Genomic DNA, 21,509 nt, shown 5'->3' on the forward strand with positions numbered 1-21,509 from the left:
GCTCTTACTGGTAGGATACAAGCAGAAATCATTTCCTCACAATAACAGCCATTGTCATAGTGACTAAGACCAATTTATGTAGCCCAACACCATCTTTCTGACAGTGGCCAGCATCAGAGAAAAGGGAAAGAAACCATGAAATTGGCAATTATGGAATTATCTTTCAATAGACAAAGTTGCTTCTTATATCTGAATATAGAAGTGAAGTGTCCCAAAGCTTGAGCATCCATAGAAATTGTGCTAAACTTCTGACTCATATGGTTTCTTATGGCAGCAAGTTCTAGGCTGCTCAAATGTATTATTGTACTACTATTGTGTAAGCCTAATTTCAAAAGTATTTCCTCCTGCTTTTAATTTTCTTGAACTTTTGCTCTGGAAACACAAAAGCTAGTAACAAGTTTTTGTGGCTGCAATTTAAGCAGCTCCTGTATTTGCCCTCGAAGCAAACACAAAGCATGTTTCTGCACTCCTTGAAGGAGAAGTGAAGAGAAGCACATAAAAGCTTAAGAAAAAGAACTTTACATCTAGCTACATCCCTTTTCTACTCTCTCACAATTATGGTATGCATTCATATACATGTGAATATTTATTTCTAATAACCAGCCAATACCACAAGCACATAAACTCACATGGACATAAATGTTAAGCCCTTTCCATTGCTGAATTCAGTTTTAAACACAGAAAAGCAGTTTCATTAGCCCTTGAAGAGAATAATGAAGGAGAAAACGGAAAAATAAAAACCTTAATGAAAATTGCCAAAACAGCCTTGTGAATTTAGCCATGTATTTAGTCATTAAATGCAACTGAAGAAATGTGGACCCTATTACTTCATAAAACACCACCAGCTCCATTGTCTGGAAGCTCACTAACAGAGGATCCAATGACTGCAGAGCAATGCAAATATAAAACCTCCAAGACAATAAAAGAAATCATATATACAGTGCAAGTGCCTAGAAAACAACATTGAAAATCAAAGCCTACCCAAGTACCAAAGGAAAACAACTAGAAACTCTGCAAAGGAATGATGCCTTTACATGGTACAGTACTGAATGGATCTTTTATGAAGGTTGATGCATTTGGTAAAGTTGTTTAAAGAATTTGCTTATTGAGCTGCCCTTGTGGAATACACACTAAAACTACAAGTACTGAAGTCAGTGCACTTGATTTATAGGAAGACTAATATAAATTGTACATGTAACATGCTCATAAAACAGAGCAATGTGCAGTAACCATTGTATCTTACAAGGAAAGAAAAAAATAGCTGGAATAGCTACTGATACCTAATAACAATTTAGTAAGAGAACCCTCCTCAATTACTACATAAATCTATAACTTTATCCCCAAGAGTTCAGTTGTTCTTACTAGACACTTTCAAACAAAACAAAATGTTCCTGAGAGCCATATCAAACACTGGCTGAAAATCCAGGAAAGACTCCCATTGACTTCAGTAGCTTTTGAATGGAGCACAGAAATTATTACATTTGTTCTCTTTCAAGAGACTGCAAAGCTTCATATTTGTGGCTAGTCCTACGAAGAACCAGTATTTAAGAAACCAGTCCTCCTTAATGACAAATCACACCTCCAAATTGCTTTCACAGTGGTGATACCCTGGAGCTATGCAAGACCCTGAGCTGTCCTTCAATGTTTTGCCACCAAAAATATTGCCAGTAAGTACTGTTCTGTTTCCACCTGCAGCATACTCTAAATGAAGGTAAATAAGGCATTCATGCAGGAAATTAACACATGGCATAAAATAATACTGAGCTTCAGGGTGAAAGCTAGCATCATGTCAGAGGGAAAATCAGAGTGTAACAGTACGTGTGTAGTCCCAAAGCAGGGGCTTTGTAAGGCAGCTCAAACCCCTAATAAATGTACTCACAGACCAGGCACGCAAACCAAAACTAACGTGTTCTCCCTTGTACTATGGCCTGAAAAAACACAGATGATTTTTCTTAACTTTCTATGATTTTTGTAATATTCATGTGTTCTTACTGTGTATTTTGTTAAATTGTTAGCAAAACTCACGTTCAGGTTTTTAACTAAACTATCTTAATAGATCCTTCACAATCTATGTAGGTTTATAAGCAATGTGATGCAATTCCCACTTCTAGTACCATTCTGAGTGGGTTTCACTATTTGGGGTAGGGAGAGAGAACCAATATAAATCAAAAAGTCCATGGGAGTCTCTCTCAAAATTGAGGCACAGAAACTAGCTAAAGAATCAATGTAAAATACTGTGCTCAGCATCCTGAAGGAGTAGCAAAAGGGTGACTTCCTACTCCTGAAGGAGTAGCAAAAGGAGTAGCAAAAGTGAACCTTCTCCATTTCAGACTCCATCAGATGCCAGCATGTCCTCTAACCATTATATTTTGGTTAACCTCAAAAATTTCCATGGCCCATTTGAGACAGATTAGCTGGGACACCATCACAAGAGTGCTTGAGGTATTTCCTACTTCACAAGATTTCCTCCTTTCAGATTCAATTCTGGTATATCATGACCCCTGGTTCTTCCTTGGATAGCAACTTCTTACATGACAAATAAAGTGATTTTAAACCGTGTCCATGCCAGTGCCAGTGGCACTACAGCCTAGTCACCCATGGGTACTAATTAATACCCACACAAGACTATGGTAATATTCAGTGCACAAATAATTCATTAGGATTTTTTTAAACTTCCAGCAATGTACATTCACAAACTAGTCTGCAGTCAGACTACAGCACAGGAGTCACATGGAAGACGTTTTGTAGCAACATTCACACAAAAACCTGGGAAACAATATGAGAACTAATACAGAGTTTAACTTCAAATATATATATATACATAGTCAGATTTTTGCTATGAAAGCAGATGAGAAAAGATGCAAGACAAGTGACATCTTTAGAAAAGCTGCAAAGCAACTGCCAGTTCAAAAAGGTGAAAATTTCAGGAGAAATTAGGAATGGAGGAAAAAGAGCTGCTGTGAACAGGACTAAATTCGCAATTCCCGACACAAGAGGAGGAAGAAAAGGTCAGGGTGAACAGGGGGTCACTTAACCAAGCCAAAAATGCAGAGTAGGTGTTTTGGATGATGCAACACTGTAAACCAACGACTAGGCAAAGAGGACACAAAGAAACCTTGTGTTTGCTGATACTGATGCACGGGGTCCAAAATCAACACAAAATAACAGACAGAATATTTCTTCTCCACAGGTGGCTCAAACTGGAGAGGACATGCCTGGGGCTGGGGTGGGGGGGAAATGGGACAATGCATCCCTCAGCCAGCTGAGCTCTCCAGTATCATGCATAAGGGAGCTTAGGAGACAGAAAGTTTGGGGCCAGGCCAGAGCATCATTGTACAAAATGGTTTCACTGAGCCAAAACTCTCCATGGAACAGCTGGTTGTATTTGCTGCATCCCCGTACTGTGAAGCAGAAAATACAAGTCTACTGCCTGCTGTTTTCTAAGGAGAGCCCTCTGTAAGCCGTTTGCACTGTATTTGTGCTTTGCTCTATCAATTTGCTGGTTTTCAGGAGGATAAAAAGGGGCAAAGCAAAATAAAACAAAGGTCCTGAAAAGCAAACGAAAGATGTCTGAGACATTACAATGAAGAGGAACCTGGGGGAGGAGGGGGAGGATGGAAAGGGGGAAGAGGCGAAGAAGAAACCTTCTGTGGAATCTAATTCATCACACTATTTTCCTGTTAAGATTATAACAATCTCCTTTATTTTAATATATTCAGGAAATTACTTTATTTCAATCAGAATTGTCCCAGGCTGAAATGACAACTGCTAATGGCAGCCTATAAAACCCAGACATTCTCTCTGACTCATTATATATATTTCTAGGGGAAAGTAGAAAATCATCTATCTACTGGAGGTTACTGCTGTCTCTTGGCCAGGCAAACACTCACCAGCAAGCGGCATGGAAACACCCACCAGGAACATCTACTTTTCTGGTGTGAGTAAGGAATTACTCTGCAGGTCTAATATGTCAGTTCTGTGGTTTTCAATTGACAAGTTATAGCCTTTGCACTTAGGCATTTGCCTCCAGGAAATACTCTAATGAATGAGTTTATAAGGAAGATTTTCATAAGAGAAGTATTTTTCAAGGAAGATTCTTTCAAGGAAGATTCCTAGATTCTTTCTAGGAATATTGTCCAGTCTGGAACAGAGATGTGGACTGGACTTGATACAGTGTTTCTATTCTTCCAATAAAGCAATTCTGGAAAAGAATTTTCCTAGAGGATACAAACAAAATGCTCATTGAACAAAATTACTTGTTCCCTTTAGTACCGTACATTTTTCTTCGTCTTAGCCCTTTTTGTTAAAGTAACACTATGAATATTTCAGGGCTACTAATTATAGAAAAAAATGTAAGGTTGCTTTGTCTAAACACAGCCAAACATCGAACAGAGTTTGACTGGAGTAAATTCAAACAAAAATCACAGAATAACAGAATCGGCTGGGTTGGAAAAGAACTTTGAGATCATTGAGCGCAACCTATGACCCAACACCCCTAGACTATGACACTAAATGCCACATCTACCTCCAGGAACAGTGACTCCACTGTCAATAATTACATATAGGTGATTTTGCTGCCACCCTGTACTGAAGTACAGCTTTGTACAGCACAAAACTCTCAATCTTCCATTAGAATATTTTTTAAGATAGGGAGTTATTTAAGTAATTAGTCCTTGAAATTCTCTTTAAAAGATACTATGTAATTTTAAAGCCTTTTTGTTACAATTTTTTCGAGGCTTTAACAGGATCTTGTGGCTGACAATGTTGCAACACACTAGATAGATTATGCAATTCTTGTTCTTAGTAATGCTACTCAGTATTGTTTCTCAAAACAATAGAGAGAATATCCCTTAAAAAACAGTTTCTGTAGATGTCTGAGACCAGAAAAAAACAAATAAATGGTATAAGTTGAAAATGAAGTTGACATAAGAACATGTTGACAAACTGTGCCTCACACCATTAGGTCACAGCAATTCCTTTAGACAGTTATAATGTACCTTTATTTGTTTTACATTATTTTATTAACTAACCACATTAGTGCAGTACTTTGGGTCATTTATAAAATGTTACCTTCCCCCAGTGCACCTTTTGTCACACAAACGAGATATTTTACATTTCAAATGCAACAACTATTCAGAGCTCTCTCTTTCTTTCTTTCTTTCTTTCTTTCTTTCTTTCTTTCTTTCTTTCTTTCTTTCTTTCTTTCTTTCTTTCTTTCTTTCTTTCTTTCTTTCTTTTCTCTCCTTCTTTTGCTTTGGCTTACTACCCAAGATGTGTAGGTTGTTGGTTTTTTTTCCCCCCTTTCATCTCAATATATAAATGCAATAATAGAAGTAATTAATGTTTAGCTGTTTAACTTCGATTTTATGCAGAGTAGACATCTGATGATCAAATCCACCTAATGTCTGCAATTAGAGCAACTCGTGCAGCTGCACTTCCTCTTGCTAGCTGGAAAGCTCTTCCCTTTTGCTCTGAACCGATTTGTGATGCACTTGATGTACAATGTTCTATGTACAGCTTTGAAATAAATGTGGGGTATTATTCTATCTTCAAGGCCAAAACAGAGAAGAGAAAGGCTGCATTAAGCATTTAGGTGGGAGAAGGAGAGAGGGAGGGAGAGGAAAATAAAATGGCAATCACTGCAGATGCCCAGGCTGTATGTGGCACTGGAAAATCATTGTCAACTTTGTTGTCACTGTCACACTAAACTTCCCAGATGTTCATATCTGGAAATGTCACAAAATGTCATGGCATAAGTTACTGTATTTTCTTTTCTGTAGAAAGAGTGAACAATAATAAAACAGCCTCAGGAGTGTATGGCTAGCCAACAGCAGCTTGTAAAGGTCTCAGTAAAACAGCATGTGTGCACATTCTGGAAAAGAAGCAAACATCAGCTTCTTTTCTTTCTTCCTTTTTTTAATTTTTTTTTATTATTTTTTAAACTAATAACAGTGCTTGAACTGATAGAAATTTAACATTTAAATTAAACACAAAGAAAAGGCCCTTTTGCAATTTTCTCCAGATCTCAATGCTGCCTTTGTCCATCAGCTAAAATGCTGATGTCAGATTAGTTATTGACAGAGCCAGTACAATTTTGTTCCATGTTCATTTATCTTCTGGAATTTGATGTAGTGCTCTACAATTAAAAGCAGAACCCTCTGTGAAATAAGCTCTTCATTGCTGACTCAATGTGGGAGAAAGCTTTGCATTTTAAAGCAAGATCTTTCAAAGTACAGATTTTATCCTCTCCGCAAAGTTTGTGGTTTTGAGTGAAGTCCAGATCAGGTTCTCTCTGTAACATCTTCTTTCTCTCAAATTACTTCAATTTGCTTTTCAGAAAGCAAAACCAACTATACATGCATAAACTCAACAAGTCACCCTCCACTTAACCATTAAGATTAAGCATTATAAAACAGTATCTGCAGTCTATACATCCTAGTAAAACAGCTTTGGATAAAATGATTTTGGCTCCTTTACAAAAGAAAAGAAGAAAGAAAATCAATCATCTGTTTTTCTCTGCTCATAGAACTCAATGCGGATCCAGAAGCTCCAGTTAAAATCCTTTCCTTACAATCTTGCTCTTGCATGTAATTAAGTTCATTGTAATACCTTAATATTCCAATGCTGTGACCTACTTACAAAGTCAGAACTGTCAAATGGCTAAAAGTGACTCACTCACTTTCATATTGATTTTTACTAAGTCACTAAGTCCCTTTGCTGTTTAGCGAATCATGTGCCTCTGCTTTATCTACACAGCATGTGTGAGGCACACACACTCGTGCCTTTTTATAACATACAGCATGACAGCTACTGCAACCGCAGAACACAGGTGGGCACAAGGAACTAATCAAGAATAAATGCTGAGCCAGAATCATTTGTTTCCAAAGATATTTGCTCCAAGAGAGTGACTTATTTCAATGTCTATTTTATATACGCCAAATGACTCAGATGTCATCTTTTAGTCTTGTAGTCCTTGTTACATTAGTCTAATGTAACATCACTGCATTCTCCTTTATTTGAAAGACAGGTGGCAGTATACTTTGGTCAACTGTAAATCTGTTCACTCCAAATCTCGTTTTCGTCACACTTTGCTTTATTCTATAATGGCTGGCACTACTTTTTTTTCAGTGTTTTATTCTTCTTTTTTCATTCCAAGCTTTCATTAGTGTTAATGAGCAATCAAGCTTAGAAACGTTTAGTTGCTTTTCAGTTATTTCATTAGATGCTATGTTTCAAAAGAGGGGTGAACTATTCTGTTTATTTAACAGAAGCATATCACCAAATGTCAGATTCTGTACATCATTCTGGTCCTTTCTGCTGTCATCTGAGGACTGAAGATTTTACCTGGAAGCAGTCATTCATCATTCACCATTTCCTGAAACAGGAGGCTTGGCCTCCCACACTCAATAAATCCACAGGAATGACTGCCAAACCCCTTTAAAGCAAATGATATTATATTAATATTATGAAGGGGAAACAAACTTTCATAAGGTCAGATCTGTCTCCTTAATTTTTTGTTATTATTATCTCTGTCTTTCCACCTCTTCTTTAATGCTGGGCTGAACAGGAGGCTGTAATTCCATTTAAGAGTTCTCCTCACGACCATTCTGACTCCTGGTACCACCTAGCTTCTCAAATTCACAGTGTAGCAGCCTGCAGTGTTGTCATGTTAACCCATTGCTGAGGGGGCAATTAGAAGGCTGATTAAAGACACCCATCCTGATTTATGCATTTGGCAGTTGCAGCATGTACACTGCATTTTCTCTGCTGAGAAGGGGTGTGAGGCCTTTCGGATGGGAGTAGATGGTGGTCCTGAAGTGGATGTGTTTGACTGCAGCATGGAGCAGGCAGAATACACAGTAAGCTAGGGGCATCCAGCAAAAACAGCAATTAAGAGGCTCCTAAAACAAGCAAGGAACAGGCTCAAAGCCAAACCTCAGAGCTGATGATAAAAAAGATACTCACACAGAGGTTCAGAAGAGGCAATGCAGAATTCCCTGCACCTCAAAGTGGTGATGAAAGTTGCTGGAATCACAGCAGGGTAGAATTCACTCAACAATCACAGCAGGCTGAGAGGGGTAAGAAATATATGCTGCCAAACCCTGGATGTTAATCCATCTTGACCAATAAGCCTGGAATTTTCTCTGTTTCAAGAGCTTTTCACCTTTAGTGGTTTTGGGTTGTTCACTTGAAAGAACAGATGTGGCCAGATCTCCATGAAAAAATCAACTGAGACTAAATTGTCAGAAAATACAGGAAATGTCTGCATCACTTCAGACTATTCACTATAAACTTCTTCCTCAGCTTGGACTCAGTTACTTTGCAATTAAGCAACTTTCACAAACACACTCCTTGCAAAAAATTGAGTAGTAGCCACTGTCAATTCTACATAATGGGATGGCATAATTCTACTCTCCTTTTTTCATATAGGTATCTCTGGAGAATTTGTAGCTGTCTGTTATATAGACTATTTCAGGGACCTAAAGAGCTACATTTTCAGGGAGGGATTAGCTTACATCTTCTACATCTAAATACTATAAAATGAGACTCCTTGAAAACATGCATAGTTCTCACTCATACGAACTTCCAATGGCAGACAATGTCAGCAGGAAAGTGATGCAGCCTTACAAGAGTATTTACACCACTGTCAGAAAAAAAAAAAAAAAAAAAAAAAAAAAAAAAAAAAAAAAAAAAAAAAAAAAAAAAAAAAAAAAAAAACACCACAAAGCCAGAACCAAACAGGTGAAACAAATGAGTAAAAATAATGCAAGCAGAAACACTGCTAAGAACTAGTTCTGTGTTAATATACCCCATGTGGCAATGAGCGTTGACATAAGCATGAAACTTCTAAGTCAACCTCTCATTTTGTTCCAGCTTCTACTCTGCTATTTAGTCCCTACTCTGCCTAACAATTAAGATGTTATTTCTATTTTATGTTCTAATGGATGTGTAGGCAATAGCTTATTTCATTAAATGAACAATGGAAGTGCAGTGCCTGGAGTTTCCTCAACATTTCAAGGTATTTAAAAAACTAGAGGCTTTTCTTCTTTCTTGTCAATATCTTCTTAAAGGAGGAGAATGACTTTCAGGCTTTCAGTGTACTGGAATACAGTTGTCTCCATTTATTAACATCAATACTATTGAAGCTGTATCTGTCTATATTTATTGAACTGAAAAAGCCTGGAGATACACAATTTCTAGTGCAAGAATTCTTATCTCTCTAATTCGTTTTCAGAATTTGTTTCTTGGTATACAGTATTTACTTGTCTGCATCTCAGATTCTTTGCTTGAGTTGTTACCTGTTCCCTTAAGCTTTCTAACAAATTAAAGTGTTGTACTAATACCTGAGGCAGAGTTTCCTGATAAAGCCAGTCTACTGTGTCCTTTAAGATGAAGGTAGAAAAGCTTTATTCCAAAACACTACAGTCTGCAAATCTAGCTAGGGTGCTACATAATATCTTTATAAAACATTTTATTTCAAAGAAAAGGGTTGTTCTGTGAAGACAGCTTTTGACATTCAAAACTCCAGAAAGTAACTAAGAATCTTACTTTTAATTTCTTAGACTGAAAAGTTCCATTTTTGATTTAAAATACCATTTGGCAGGTGGGGATATTTATCTACAGCAATGCAATAATACACAAAACTGAAAAAATATTACAGAATTATTTCATTCTATTTCAAACCAAGATCACTCTAATATTGTGAAAAAAGACTAAAAAAATTTTTAATTTTTATCCCAATTTGAGACATTATTATTTTTAATGCACTTCTGTTTTTTAGAAGGTCAAATAATTATTTTTCATTCAGATCTTTCTCTACCTATAGAATCTTTGAAGGGCTCCCAGTCCCATTTCTCAAATCCTTTTGTTTATTACATTTTTGGATGAGTAGATGATGACCAAACCTCAATATTATCTGTGGCTGTCCCTTATCAAAATCTTTGTTCTAATAGGACACTAAAGGCAATATAGTTCTTTTAAGTTCTTGTTTTATTGTTTCCAATACTTAGTAATATATCTTTCTTTCCCATGATGACTGTATACCCTTACTTTCTGCTTCAGCCCATGGTGGTATACGCTGTGTTAACTTCTAAGAAATATTCCTGGCAATGTGACAGATCAACACAAACTACTTGCACTATCATTTAGAGGCATTGGCTACTTCCATTTTAATGAACTTCTAGGAATCATGCTGGAATTTCAATATCCTTTTGTGCTTCTGCACACATGTAGGGTAGGTAGAATTGCACAATAGGAACTGATCAACTCTTATGTAATCTTCAGTCATGGAATTCCCCCAGAATATAATATTAAGGATCCCGGACAGGCACCTCTTTATTTTGGTCTTTCTTTCTTTTGCAAGATGTTATAAACTGAGGATAACCTGCACTATTCCCTCTTCCTTGAAAGGGCTAAAGCTGAATATATTATTGAGAGCCTGTACAACTTTGTATTAAAAACATGCCTTCAAAAAGATACAAAATTGAAAAGAGTTCTTTTCTGTCAAGGAGGACTACAAGCTCTGCTGTAGGATTCTGTGACCTAAAAATTTCTCAACAAAATGAGAGCATAATCCTATCGTCTCTTTTTCTTTTCTCTTCTTTAATTGTAAAGCTATTTATTTTTTCCACAGAGACTGGTTAGAGGCACCAAACCAAATGTCAGCCTCCCACATGGATGCATATTTATCTGTAGTCTTGGGGCCACTGCGACACATCCTGTGCTTAGCTCAGTTATTCAGCAGAAGCCATCTGCTTCAGCCCTGACCTCCCCTAGACTAAAACTGGTCAGAGCTGGGACCCAAGACCAATTTGGACAGTATATACTGGAAGGCTCCATTATCCTTCAAGTGTGAGATTAATTTGTGGATTCCTCGCTTTTCAGATGACAAGCTTTATTTAGTGATTGTTACTGAGAATTCAGACATGTGCTTTTCATAATCTTAAACCTGAAGTGAATACGGGGCTGCTAGTTTTAAGAACTTCAGGTCACTGCTTTAAGCTGCAACTTAAAACAGTGCTACTTGTGGTTTTCTCCTTAAAAAATTGTAATTGAGGTGATGCTATATCACACTTTATTCCCTCACACAGCTGCAACATGACACGTATTACAGTACATTTATTCTTTTGTTTCTTATTTAGGAAGAGGTCTGAATTCCCATGTTTATATATATAATAAAAGCATTAAGTAGTGGAAAAAGATATGTAGGTCACTAAGAAAATGCAAGATCTACAGAGAATATTACTGGGAATTTTTTTTCTCCCCTCTTTTTAACAGGCCATTCATCTAAGACCACTGGAAGAAGACTGTTGACCAGTAAACTGGTCTCAAGAATCCATCAATTTAACTGGAGTACACAGTCTCTTCCCAGTGAATCAAACAGGAAAAAAAAAATTATACACATTTTCTCACCTTTGAATACTCTAACTCTGCTTTTGTTTGAGCAATGCTTGAGGTAAAGATAAGGATAGTCTTTGCCACTCCCTGATCAGGGTCAGCTCCTTAGTTCTCACAGATGACACCAGGTCTTCACTCTTTCTGTTCTCGCATTTTCACCAGACACCATAGTGTCCCAGCATTGTTGCAGGCTGATGTGTTTCTGTCATGTGTCTCTTCACATTTCTCTAGTGGAGTTCTGAGAGAATTAAATAAAATCTGCCTCTGCTTGCTCCACATCCACATAGCAAAATGTATCCAATTTCTGGCGCATTTGCCCAGACAGATTGACTTAAACAGAGAAGAGACCATGACCTTTCCATTTCATTCTTCCTCACTGCCATGGTGCAGCCAAGCTGCCCTATTCATCAGAGAATTTAAGTGTGTGTTTTTAGTTATATACATGCTTTGCTGAGTCCTAGCCTCTATAATTATGGAAAAAAAATCAACAATTGCTTAGAATACAGTTGTATTTTCCATTAATGTCAAAGGCATTTCCAACCCCGGATGAGTGCTCTTTAAAGTGTCAAATAAATCTAAAATGAATACACACTACTAGAATCCACACACACAAAAAAAAAAAAAAAAAAAAAAAAAAGCGCCCAAAAAAACCAACAACAACAACAAAAAACAACCAACCACATTTGTCTTCAACTACAGCAGTAACTCCAATAAAATCAACATTCTGATCTTTTCAGGTGTCCTCAGAAAGTGATTTTTTTTTTTTAATCTGCGCAAACTTGGGAAAACAGCAGAAAAGGAACCATTCTTATGTAAACTTTATATTGTATCTTCTTTCCTCACAGTCTTAGTCCACATAGGTAACACAAAATAAGTCATTGAATGGACACTAAGGGCCATGCAGGACAGGGAAGGAGCTCTACTTTACAAAATAAATAATACTCTTCTACATCTATTACCTATCCCAACTCTCCCCACCAAGCCTCCCACAACATACTCAAGAAATCCAAAACAAAACTAAACAAAAGCCAATACCCAAATAAATTAGTGAAGAGCTTTTATTTTCATCTCAAAGCAGAAAAATAAAAGCAATAAGGTTTCCCACTTTCGAGCTCTTAAATGCACTCTATATGAAGTCGCTACTATCAATTTTGTGCTACAGTTTCATTGACCTAGTGAAAACCCATGCTTTTAGATTGAAAGTGTCTTCCATGTCCATATTTTCATTTTTCCACCCAAGGACACTGTATTACATAAAATATGGAAAGCATCTCATTGCTTTCAACAGTTGAAAACTCAGAGAAAGGAACCTCTTGGTAACACTCAGCAACTGGTGTTACGAGGTCGTATTGTGGTTATCCATTACTTGCCTTTTAGAAGCACTTATCAACACAATCCTCATTAGATTCATAATCAGATTTTTTTCTTGCTTAAGAGCTGTATTCATTCTACAGCTCAAAAGATCATTGCAATAAACAAACACATTCAAATATTTTTAATAATCTCTGAGTTCCAGTGGATTTCAAATGAATCAATAAATTTAAGAATTACATAAACGTGCTGAGAGTCCTACAGGCAAAAGTTATGTGTAATTTATATAAGCTACCTTCTCTCTCTTATTGAAGAGGGAAGGTAGCTTATATAAATTACATGTAATTTTCATATACTTAATAGATATAGCCTTCAGGCAAAAGTTTCTCATGTTATTCCATAGAGAATACTTAAACTAAAGGTAGGGATCATTAGGTGACAACTAAAAAAAATTTTTTCATAAACTGGTATTTCATTATGCCTAGTCACAGTAACATATTACACCTGTAACTTTACTTTCAAAGAAACTTCTTGAAAAGGAAAAATGTGCAGTAGTACCACATTAATAAAGGTCATTCACTTCTCCATAAAGATAAATTTAGCAAATCAAGGGAAGCCTTATCTTCTCTTACACGCACAACTGCAAGGAGTTAATGACAACTTCTGAGAAGAAATACATACACTAAACCATGTTTAGTGGATTTAAGAACCACAGTACATTATTTTAAAGGTACCAGAAACCAGGAGGTCAAGAAGTCTTAGAGGGCAATGGGAAGATGAAATACGTTCACTCTGCTGCAAAAGCTTATTGATGAAAAAAGACTCAAGAGTTTCCCAGTAAAACTTTCAAATCTTATTGTAATAGAACTATACCAGCACATAAATAACTGAGATTAAGCAATAATCAAATGGTATTTCCCCCTTACGAGAGTAAGGAAGAAATGGTTTTCAGTCAAGGAGGAGTCAGTAAATATACAGACTTTGCAGTACACCAAACAATGCAGCAACAAAATAGCAGTGGGATTACTTCAAGAGCCAGACTGCCCCGAAGCACACTGGATAAGGCAGGTACCTTGAACATGCACAAAAGCCATGAGATAACCAGAAGCCAAGCTCCTCTACCAGCTTAAAATGAATCAGGCTCTTACCCATCAGGGCAATCAGCTGCATAAATTTGGCATAACCTTTACCTGCACTGAGAACTGTGTGCCTGGGTCATTCTGTGGAATGACCTCATTTGCTGCTAGTACCTCAATCACAGTGAAATAAAAATTACAAAGGGAAGAATTTCCTTTAACCCTTCAGTAAGAGCTTGGGAGGGGCCCATCTGCTACCACAACAGGCGAATGACAGTTTTGCCTTCATGTTTCACTATGATTCCCACCACTCAACTGACTCAGATGAAAATAAAAGGAACAAGGGTAATGACAGTCATCCAACAATCTAAATCCAGATGCACCAGCTTGGAAATTATAAAATACTGTTTATCATATCAACAGCAATGACAAGGCTGTTTCCACCACATAAAGGTAGGTGGTGGGCTGGAAAAAAGAACAAAGAAAGCTAACCAGAGGTAGTCACATTCCACTTAACTCAGTGCTCTTCCCAGTTGTAGCTTTTAATCTTAGTTGTGTTGCTATATTCTAGAGGTTTTTTTCCTCCTGAATATGACAAAACATGCAGATAATAATCTGTGTGGTCATCCAGATCAAACAACTTCTGTAGGGTTACTCAGTGGCTGAGGATACTTAAATCCTGAGTAATGGATCTAGTGCCAGAAGAATAACCTGTATAGTCAATCTGACATCTTTAGCCAAAAGCAGAGAAAACGACTTTCCCTTTATCAAAGGATGTTCCAGAATCACTTAGGTATGTCATGTGGTGCACTAATGGCCTGATTACCACTTCTGGCTTAAAATTTAGTGAATAATTGTAATAAAATGTTCCTTTTTTCACAAAATACTTAAAAAAAAAAAAAAAAAAAAAAAAAAAAAAGGCATCCATTGCCTCATCTACCAAGGCTTCTGCATTAACTTCAGAATAAGCATAAAAATTTTCAGAATACAGATCTGAAGAGACTCTGAAACCTACTGGTTTCACATGTATCAAAAAAAAATCATTTTGGCAGAAGAGAGTTATTTTCAGGAAGATTTGGAGACTGTTTTCTGAAAGGCACATTGAATTGCTAACTAATTGCAGTCACATTATTTGCCATATCATCAATGGTGAGCATTTTATGGCTGGATGCAACTAGATTAATATCAATTAAAAAGATGAGGGCTTCCTTATCATGTATTTTTATTTAGTCTGACAGCTGCTTTCTGAATGGCACAGAAGAGTGCCTATGAAATAATAAACCAAGTGAATAAATAATAATAATAATCAGTACCCTCTCATATATTCTTTAGCTCTTTTATAGGTGATGTACTTCATAAAGGAGACAGTTCAATGACAGAGTTTAAATTCTGTTGATTGTCATGCTTGAAGTTCCACCCCAAAACTAAGCAATCTCTACTGTCTGTACTGAAACAGGGTATATTGAAAGCAAAAGAATGAGGAAATATTGCCAGAAATTACCAGGTATGAGTATAGAGACATCACTAAAAAGCTGAAAAGAGGTTAAAAAAAGAAAGCAACAGAGAACCAAAAGAAAGGCTAGGAAATACTAGAGGAAGGCTGAAACTGCCTCTGCTTTTTTCATCTAGCATTTTCCTGTGATTTGCTTTCCTGTGATTGCTGTACCTTTTGAAATTTTGGGATAAATAATAGCTACTTACACAGCTTCCTTGTGTGTTCTGAAACGTAAATATACATTTAATCAACTCCAAATTTGTCACAAAACATTAATATTGCTTTAATGATTAGGACTACACTTCAAAACACTTTCAGCAACTGAGACGATAAAGCACAACTGCCACAACTGACATACTCCAGCCTTGGATGAAGCTTCATCCCAGCTCAGGTCATGCAGAGCTTGCCAATATGCTTATGCTGGATTGCTTTGCTAGGCAAGAATTCTTATGCTTTTTTTCCCACTTTGTCCTGTTGGATTTTCAATTTGGGTTGACCTTGCTACTGACACCAACAATAAAACACTGGCAAGGCAAGGAAGATGAACTACAAAGTATTTGCAAGGTAGATAAAAAAACAAGGGAAGTTGTAGAATTCCCTAAGCTTGCACAAGCCATTTTCTATAGTAACTCCTTCTAAACACAAATAAAGTTGACAAGATTGATTCTTTGGCTGTCAATTAAATTTTTGGTTGTGGCTGCCTAATGAAATCCCCAGTAGAACATGCCAGTCTCTTGACAAGCAATCCAGATGTTACAACGTGAAAATCTTTTAAACGTCAATGTTTTTCTATGTTTTTGCTCAGTTGATGTTTTAGGTTTGTTCCTTGTGTGTTGTTTGTTTTTGGGGTTCAGTTTTTTGGTTTTTTTTAATTGAAGGTGAGGACATTTTTGCAGTTGGGTGTCTGGCAATACTAAAAACATATTCTACACAGAAAAAACCTGAAGAACTAACTCTAATATGAGAGAAGTAGGAAAACTTCCTTGGGTTAATGCTAGAAAGACAACCTTTCGGTAGAGGTGGAATAACAAATAAAATTATGTCTCCTCAAGATACAAAAGAAAAAAAATATTTTCCTCTCCATAAAACTAAGCCATGTGGTACACAATTACTGAAAGAAAAGAGCTACGGAATGTGGAAAAATAAGTCATTGTAAAACTTTGGCGCTGCTATTGCCATATTTTAATGCGACTTTGCTTGTTTATTTATAGAAAGCAACTGTGAAAATGCACTACCCATTTATCAATGTGCAGATTGTTTTATGACTCCCAAGTAAAAGAACATCCTAAGCTTAGCTAGTCAACAAATAAGCAAGCCTGGATTTCTTAGGGTCCATCATTTTTAACTGTCAGAATAATTTAGGAAAGGTACTGTGACTTTCACACTTATCATACCTCTACCTTTTCAAAAATATGTACAAGTCTAGAATGAGCTGCTTAATTTCTTTCTCAGTCTAGGCTTCATCTGTAGAAAGCAGATTTAGTGCCTCCACCCTTAGCTCTCAAGTTGCAAGTTGTATACTTCACTTTATTAATTAGAAATATTTTGGAAGCCATCACATGAGCAAAACTACTGTTTGGTGACGAATCTTTTGACAAAGCTCTTTACCTTCACATGCTTTGACAGCTCCCTGAAAAAATAAAAGAACTACAAAATGTCTTTCAGGACCTTTTATTTAAGGGTAATTAATAAGCGAGATATGTCATGCATGATGGTCCTCATTCTTCTTTCTTACTGGGTGTTTCCAGCCTACACAGGATCCCTGTATCTCTTTTGAATCTAAGCTGTCTCAACAGCTAACTCACATTAAGTGTTCTGGTTTTCCTTTAACCCTTTCCTTTAATCCTTTCAGTTCTCTCACTTTAGTAACATGATCTTACAGTAATATGCTGAAGTTCTTGCAATTTCAAGATTGATCAAACACTGCTTCCAGAACTTAATTATACATTTTAAAGGAAGAGTTCAAATGCTGGGTCTGCCTAACCTGCAGCCCCAGGTTTTTCAATTCCTGGTCAAATTGGGGTGGTTTTTGTTTGCTTGTTTGTTTTTGGTTGTTTTTGTTGTTTTTTTTTAACAAGCATTCCTGTAATTTGGTTCAACTCTTCTAAAAAACTTCAGTGACAAATTATGAACTTTGGAAATAAGGATCAAGAATACAATGATTCTGCCTAAAACAGTGATAGGCTAGCTAAGACCAGCTGAGCTCTAGTCTAGTTAATCTTCTCTAGTCAACAGGAGAGATAGGCACATATGAAAAGTGATTCATTTCATCATAAGGATGTGAGATGTTTGCCATTACTTGATATAGCTCCTTCTCTCCATTGGGTAAAAGATGTGAGTGAGCCTCTTGGGAGGAGCTGATTAGCTTTTAGGACTTAGTGGGTAAAAAGAATCTCCATTTACATGTCTGAAAAGAAAGAAAGTGTGACCCCCAACTGATAGAAATACAGTCCAGGAAAACCTGAATCTAAAATATGAGCTTGTTTCTCAATGCCGTTCAGTGCTATCAGGGGTGAGAGCTTGAAACACAGACTACATGATTAAAAAATTAATTTATAACTTGTAACTGTACAGATCAAGTTGCCCTTTTTGAACATCAAAAATCAGTGAACAAAAACCTCTAATGTCACTCGTGGTACTGGCATGTCTAAGTCTGCTGTGTATGAACTCCAAATATCATATTTGATATCGAACAGTCCACCCTAAGCTGTAACTCAGACTGATACCTTCAGTGGTTTCTCCTGCCAGCTAGATCTCTTGCCAGTTAGCTCTCTTCCACGAATTTGCCATTAATTTAGCTCTTCTCCAGAAGTGCTATGACATGATACAAATGCATTACTAAGTCTTCTAAAAGACAGTAATAAATAACATAACAGCAATTAATTCAAATCTGTGATCTTAACACTGAAAAAGGCAATGATTACTTTTGGCATGATCCCACAGTGTGCTGAAAATCTAACATTTGGAAAAGACACCAACATACTAAAAACAGGCAAGAGCTACAACATTTATTTGGCAATTTTGAACATCAGAGAAAGTTAAACCAATATGAAACAAACAGAGAGACAGAATATCACATATGAGAAGACAAGCTGAAATAAAAAAAAATATTTTAAATGGTATTAATTCTCTCTTCTTTGTGTTTGCAGGAAACTGCATTATCTAAAAGGGAAGACTCTTCAGGTGAAAAGACTTAAAAAATATGTAACCTCATGGATGTCATTATGGTCACAAAAATCTACACCAGTAAAGAACAAACCTATTACCTTAAGTTCTGCAATTTAGATTTTGCATTTCCTGTAATCCTTTTGAACTGTCTTTCAATTAGTGTCCAATAACTTGTACTGAAATATCAGTATTTTAAAAATGCTGAAAGGCTCTCAGACTTGCACCTGGTCAGACATCTCCCCTCCTTCTCTTTAGAAATCCATAAAATTATACAAAATTACCATGTAAGTACAAAGTAATACACATTTAGCTGAAGGTCTGGTGCACTATGGGGGTAGAGCTCAGCTACATTTTTAGTATAAGAAATCCTTCCAAAATCACAAAAGGTAAAATTTTGACGGAATTGGCAGAAATTGGGATTTAAGGCTGTAAGATGATTTGAACTGCCTGCACCTTGTTCCCTATAGGTAAGTTTATTTGACAGAAGATAGAAAACTGGGTCCAAAACCCAGTTAAGAAAATACAAGAAAAATCCCACCTCTACTTTGTACCACCACAACAGGCATGGCAAGATTGCACAAGATGAAACAAATCTTTGAGAAAGAGTTATTATGATTAAACAGCCCTAGAGTTATAAAACAGAGTTATTATGATTAAATAGGTGGAAGGTAAGTATACTGACAAAAGTAATGCCAGGGAAGGAAAGCAGTAATTTCTGTTGTATCTCTTCTCTGATAGGGACATGCAGCCTGAAAGATTATTCTTTTATTAGGGTTAAACTCAAGTAAGAATATATGAATACACAGCAAGCCTGCTCTAGAGTACGAAATCAAGCTAAAAAATGAAATCACAACACATTCCTTTTCTTTAGTTGAAAAGTTGAGGAAAGTAATGGAGAAGTAATATTATCAAAGCCCGATCTAATGTGAAACAGAATCTGAGAAATCTGAAATGATACATCAAGGCAAAGCAGAAACTAAATGGAATTTCTTTGAAAACTGATGAAAATGTACAGTAGTTTTTAGTGGTACTGGTTGATCCTCAAAGGTATCACCAGCAGCTACCGAGCAATTCTGGTCTTATTCCATTTCCTGGTCCCAGCTCTCAGATGTGTGATTTTTGTGACAGAGGAAGAGCTGACAAGACAAGATGAGCATTGAATCACCAATCCTTTGTACTCTAGCATTCTCACACAGGCTGAGTGTTGCTTTGCGTATCTGTCTCTCAGGTCAGCTCAGCGCCAGCTGGGCCGCCCTGCTAGTTGTGATACACCCAACAGTACCTTCGCGTGGGTTTTTGGCTCCGCAGCCTTTTGCCTTAACTGTCTCGGCCGTAGTTAGAAAGAGGGGACACTCCAGGCTCAGGGAGAAAAGGTTTTATTCGGGTAACTCAGGGGAAGTCCCTGGTTCCAGACCTGTGCCTCTGGGGAGTGACCCTGGGCCTCGGTTACAGGGGGTTTTTGTTCCCCCAAATCTCAGGGGTGGACACCAGTTACAGAGACCAATCACACAAAACCAGGTGGGTAAGGTCAAAATGCAATACACAACATTAACAAATCAGGTGAATTTGGGATGTGGTCCTGTGAGACCCACCAATCCCTGTCAGACACCTCTCCTGAAGGTTTTGGGGCCTGGGGGATGGTGGACATGTGGGGGAGAAGTACAATGGGATGGGGGAAAACACAATAGGACTATCGAAACCCAGGGCAGAGGATTAGAGTTGTCTTGGCAACTCTTATCAACCTCTGATAAGCACATTCCAAGACAGTAGCTTTACCTGGCTAGGGTTAAAGTCCAATTTACATCAAACCTACAACTAAAAAACTTATGATACTATTCCAGCACCCCCACACCTCCCCCTTTTTCTTTTATTTGTGTCACTGGTCTGGAGTGTATAAATCTGAATCGCACTCGCTGCTGGAGTCAGAGTCCGGTGGGAATTCGATGGCAGGTGTCACTGAATGCACTGAAGGGGCAGTAGTGGGGAAAATTGCATTCATGATCAGGCTTTTGACCAAACCAGAAGCAGTGGCTACAATTAAGATGATGAACAGAAACAACAGTCCGGTTTTGATCCACGAGCTGGCGATGTTAGAGAGTCCAACACCTTTGAAGAGGTTATCAAACCAGTCCCCTGTTTCTTGTTTGATGGACTCGACCATTCCTCGCAGCTGCTGGATTGATTTTTTGATGTTCTCAGCTTTAGATGACAGGTTGAAGCAACACAGTCCTTTAAACTCCTCACATGAATGTTGGTTCAGTAGAAGTAAATAATCAATCGCGGCGCGGTTCTGAAGGGTTGCCTGCCTGGTAATCTGTTCGTCTGATAGGAGGTCACTTATAGCTTGAGTTGTTAAATTTGCCTGTTTGGCCACCCAACATTCTAAACGGCCTAATTCTCCCATGGATTTAGCTATCGAGACCCAGGGTAAAAAAACTGTCAGTGCTGTGGCCTTTGCCCTGGACCAGTGGATGATTTCTGAATTACAATCTGGGTCGAGACTTGTTAGGTCTCTTTTCTGGATTGGTACATGGAGAGAGGAATTTTTTCTGTGCCAATTGAGGATTTGAGTCATGTTTGGAGTAAACAGGCTCAGCTTGCCTAAAGTGCATGGGCCTCCGATCAGCCGAGCAGGAATGCCTGTAAAAGCTCTGTCACCACAAATAAGGAAAAAACCTTTGGGTAGGGAACGGGGAAAGGGACTGTGAGCATCAGTGGAAGGAGTGGTAACATGTGCAATTTTTGTGCACCAGTTTTTTGCTATATAAGAATCCTTAATTTGCAACAAATGATAAAATGACCTGGTGTGTTCGTCTTGGGGGGTGTAACTAAAGTGAACACAAAAAGGAGCTTTTGAGGACCCAAGAAGGTCTAATTCTTGGGGCTCTTGGGGGGCACGCGGGAGTGTCTGCAACCACTCTTTCCAAAAAGCAAGGGGATTTATAACAAAGGCAGAAGGGGCATCACCAATTTCTGTAAAGTGGTTAGCTTCAACAGGTTTTCGGTTGTATTTTTGTTGTATCTGGAGGAGTGAGAATGGAAACTCCTTCTCTTTCACAGGG

General features: G+C 37.5%; 1 protein-coding gene and 2 long non-coding RNA genes across 4 annotated transcripts in view; 1 reads left to right on the forward strand and 2 right to left on the reverse strand.

Moving 5' to 3' along the window:
• LOC310906674 overlaps nt 1-8,718 on the reverse strand; it is a 72,324-nt gene extending 63,606 nt beyond the window's left edge. The window contains exon 1 of the long non-coding RNA XR_014589463.1: nt 8,646-8,718. This is a non-coding gene — a long non-coding RNA (uncharacterized lncRNA). The remainder of the gene's footprint in view (nt 1-8,645) is intronic.
• LOC310906675 overlaps nt 1-8,765 on the forward strand; it is a 140,875-nt gene extending 132,110 nt beyond the window's left edge. The window contains exon 2 of the long non-coding RNA XR_014589464.1: nt 8,652-8,765. This is a non-coding gene — a long non-coding RNA (uncharacterized lncRNA). The remainder of the gene's footprint in view (nt 1-8,651) is intronic.
• The window catches only part of NKAIN2 (sodium/potassium transporting ATPase interacting 2), a gene marked incomplete at both ends in the record, with an annotated part of 534,677 nt that overhangs the window by 455,275 nt on the left and 57,893 nt on the right, over nt 1-21,509 (reverse strand). The window lies entirely within an intron of this gene.

The sequence above is a fragment of the Zosterops lateralis genome (assembly GCF_965231275.1).
Source record: "Zosterops lateralis genome assembly, chromosome: 3".
Lineage (NCBI taxonomy): Eukaryota > Metazoa > Chordata > Aves > Passeriformes > Zosteropidae > Zosterops > Zosterops lateralis.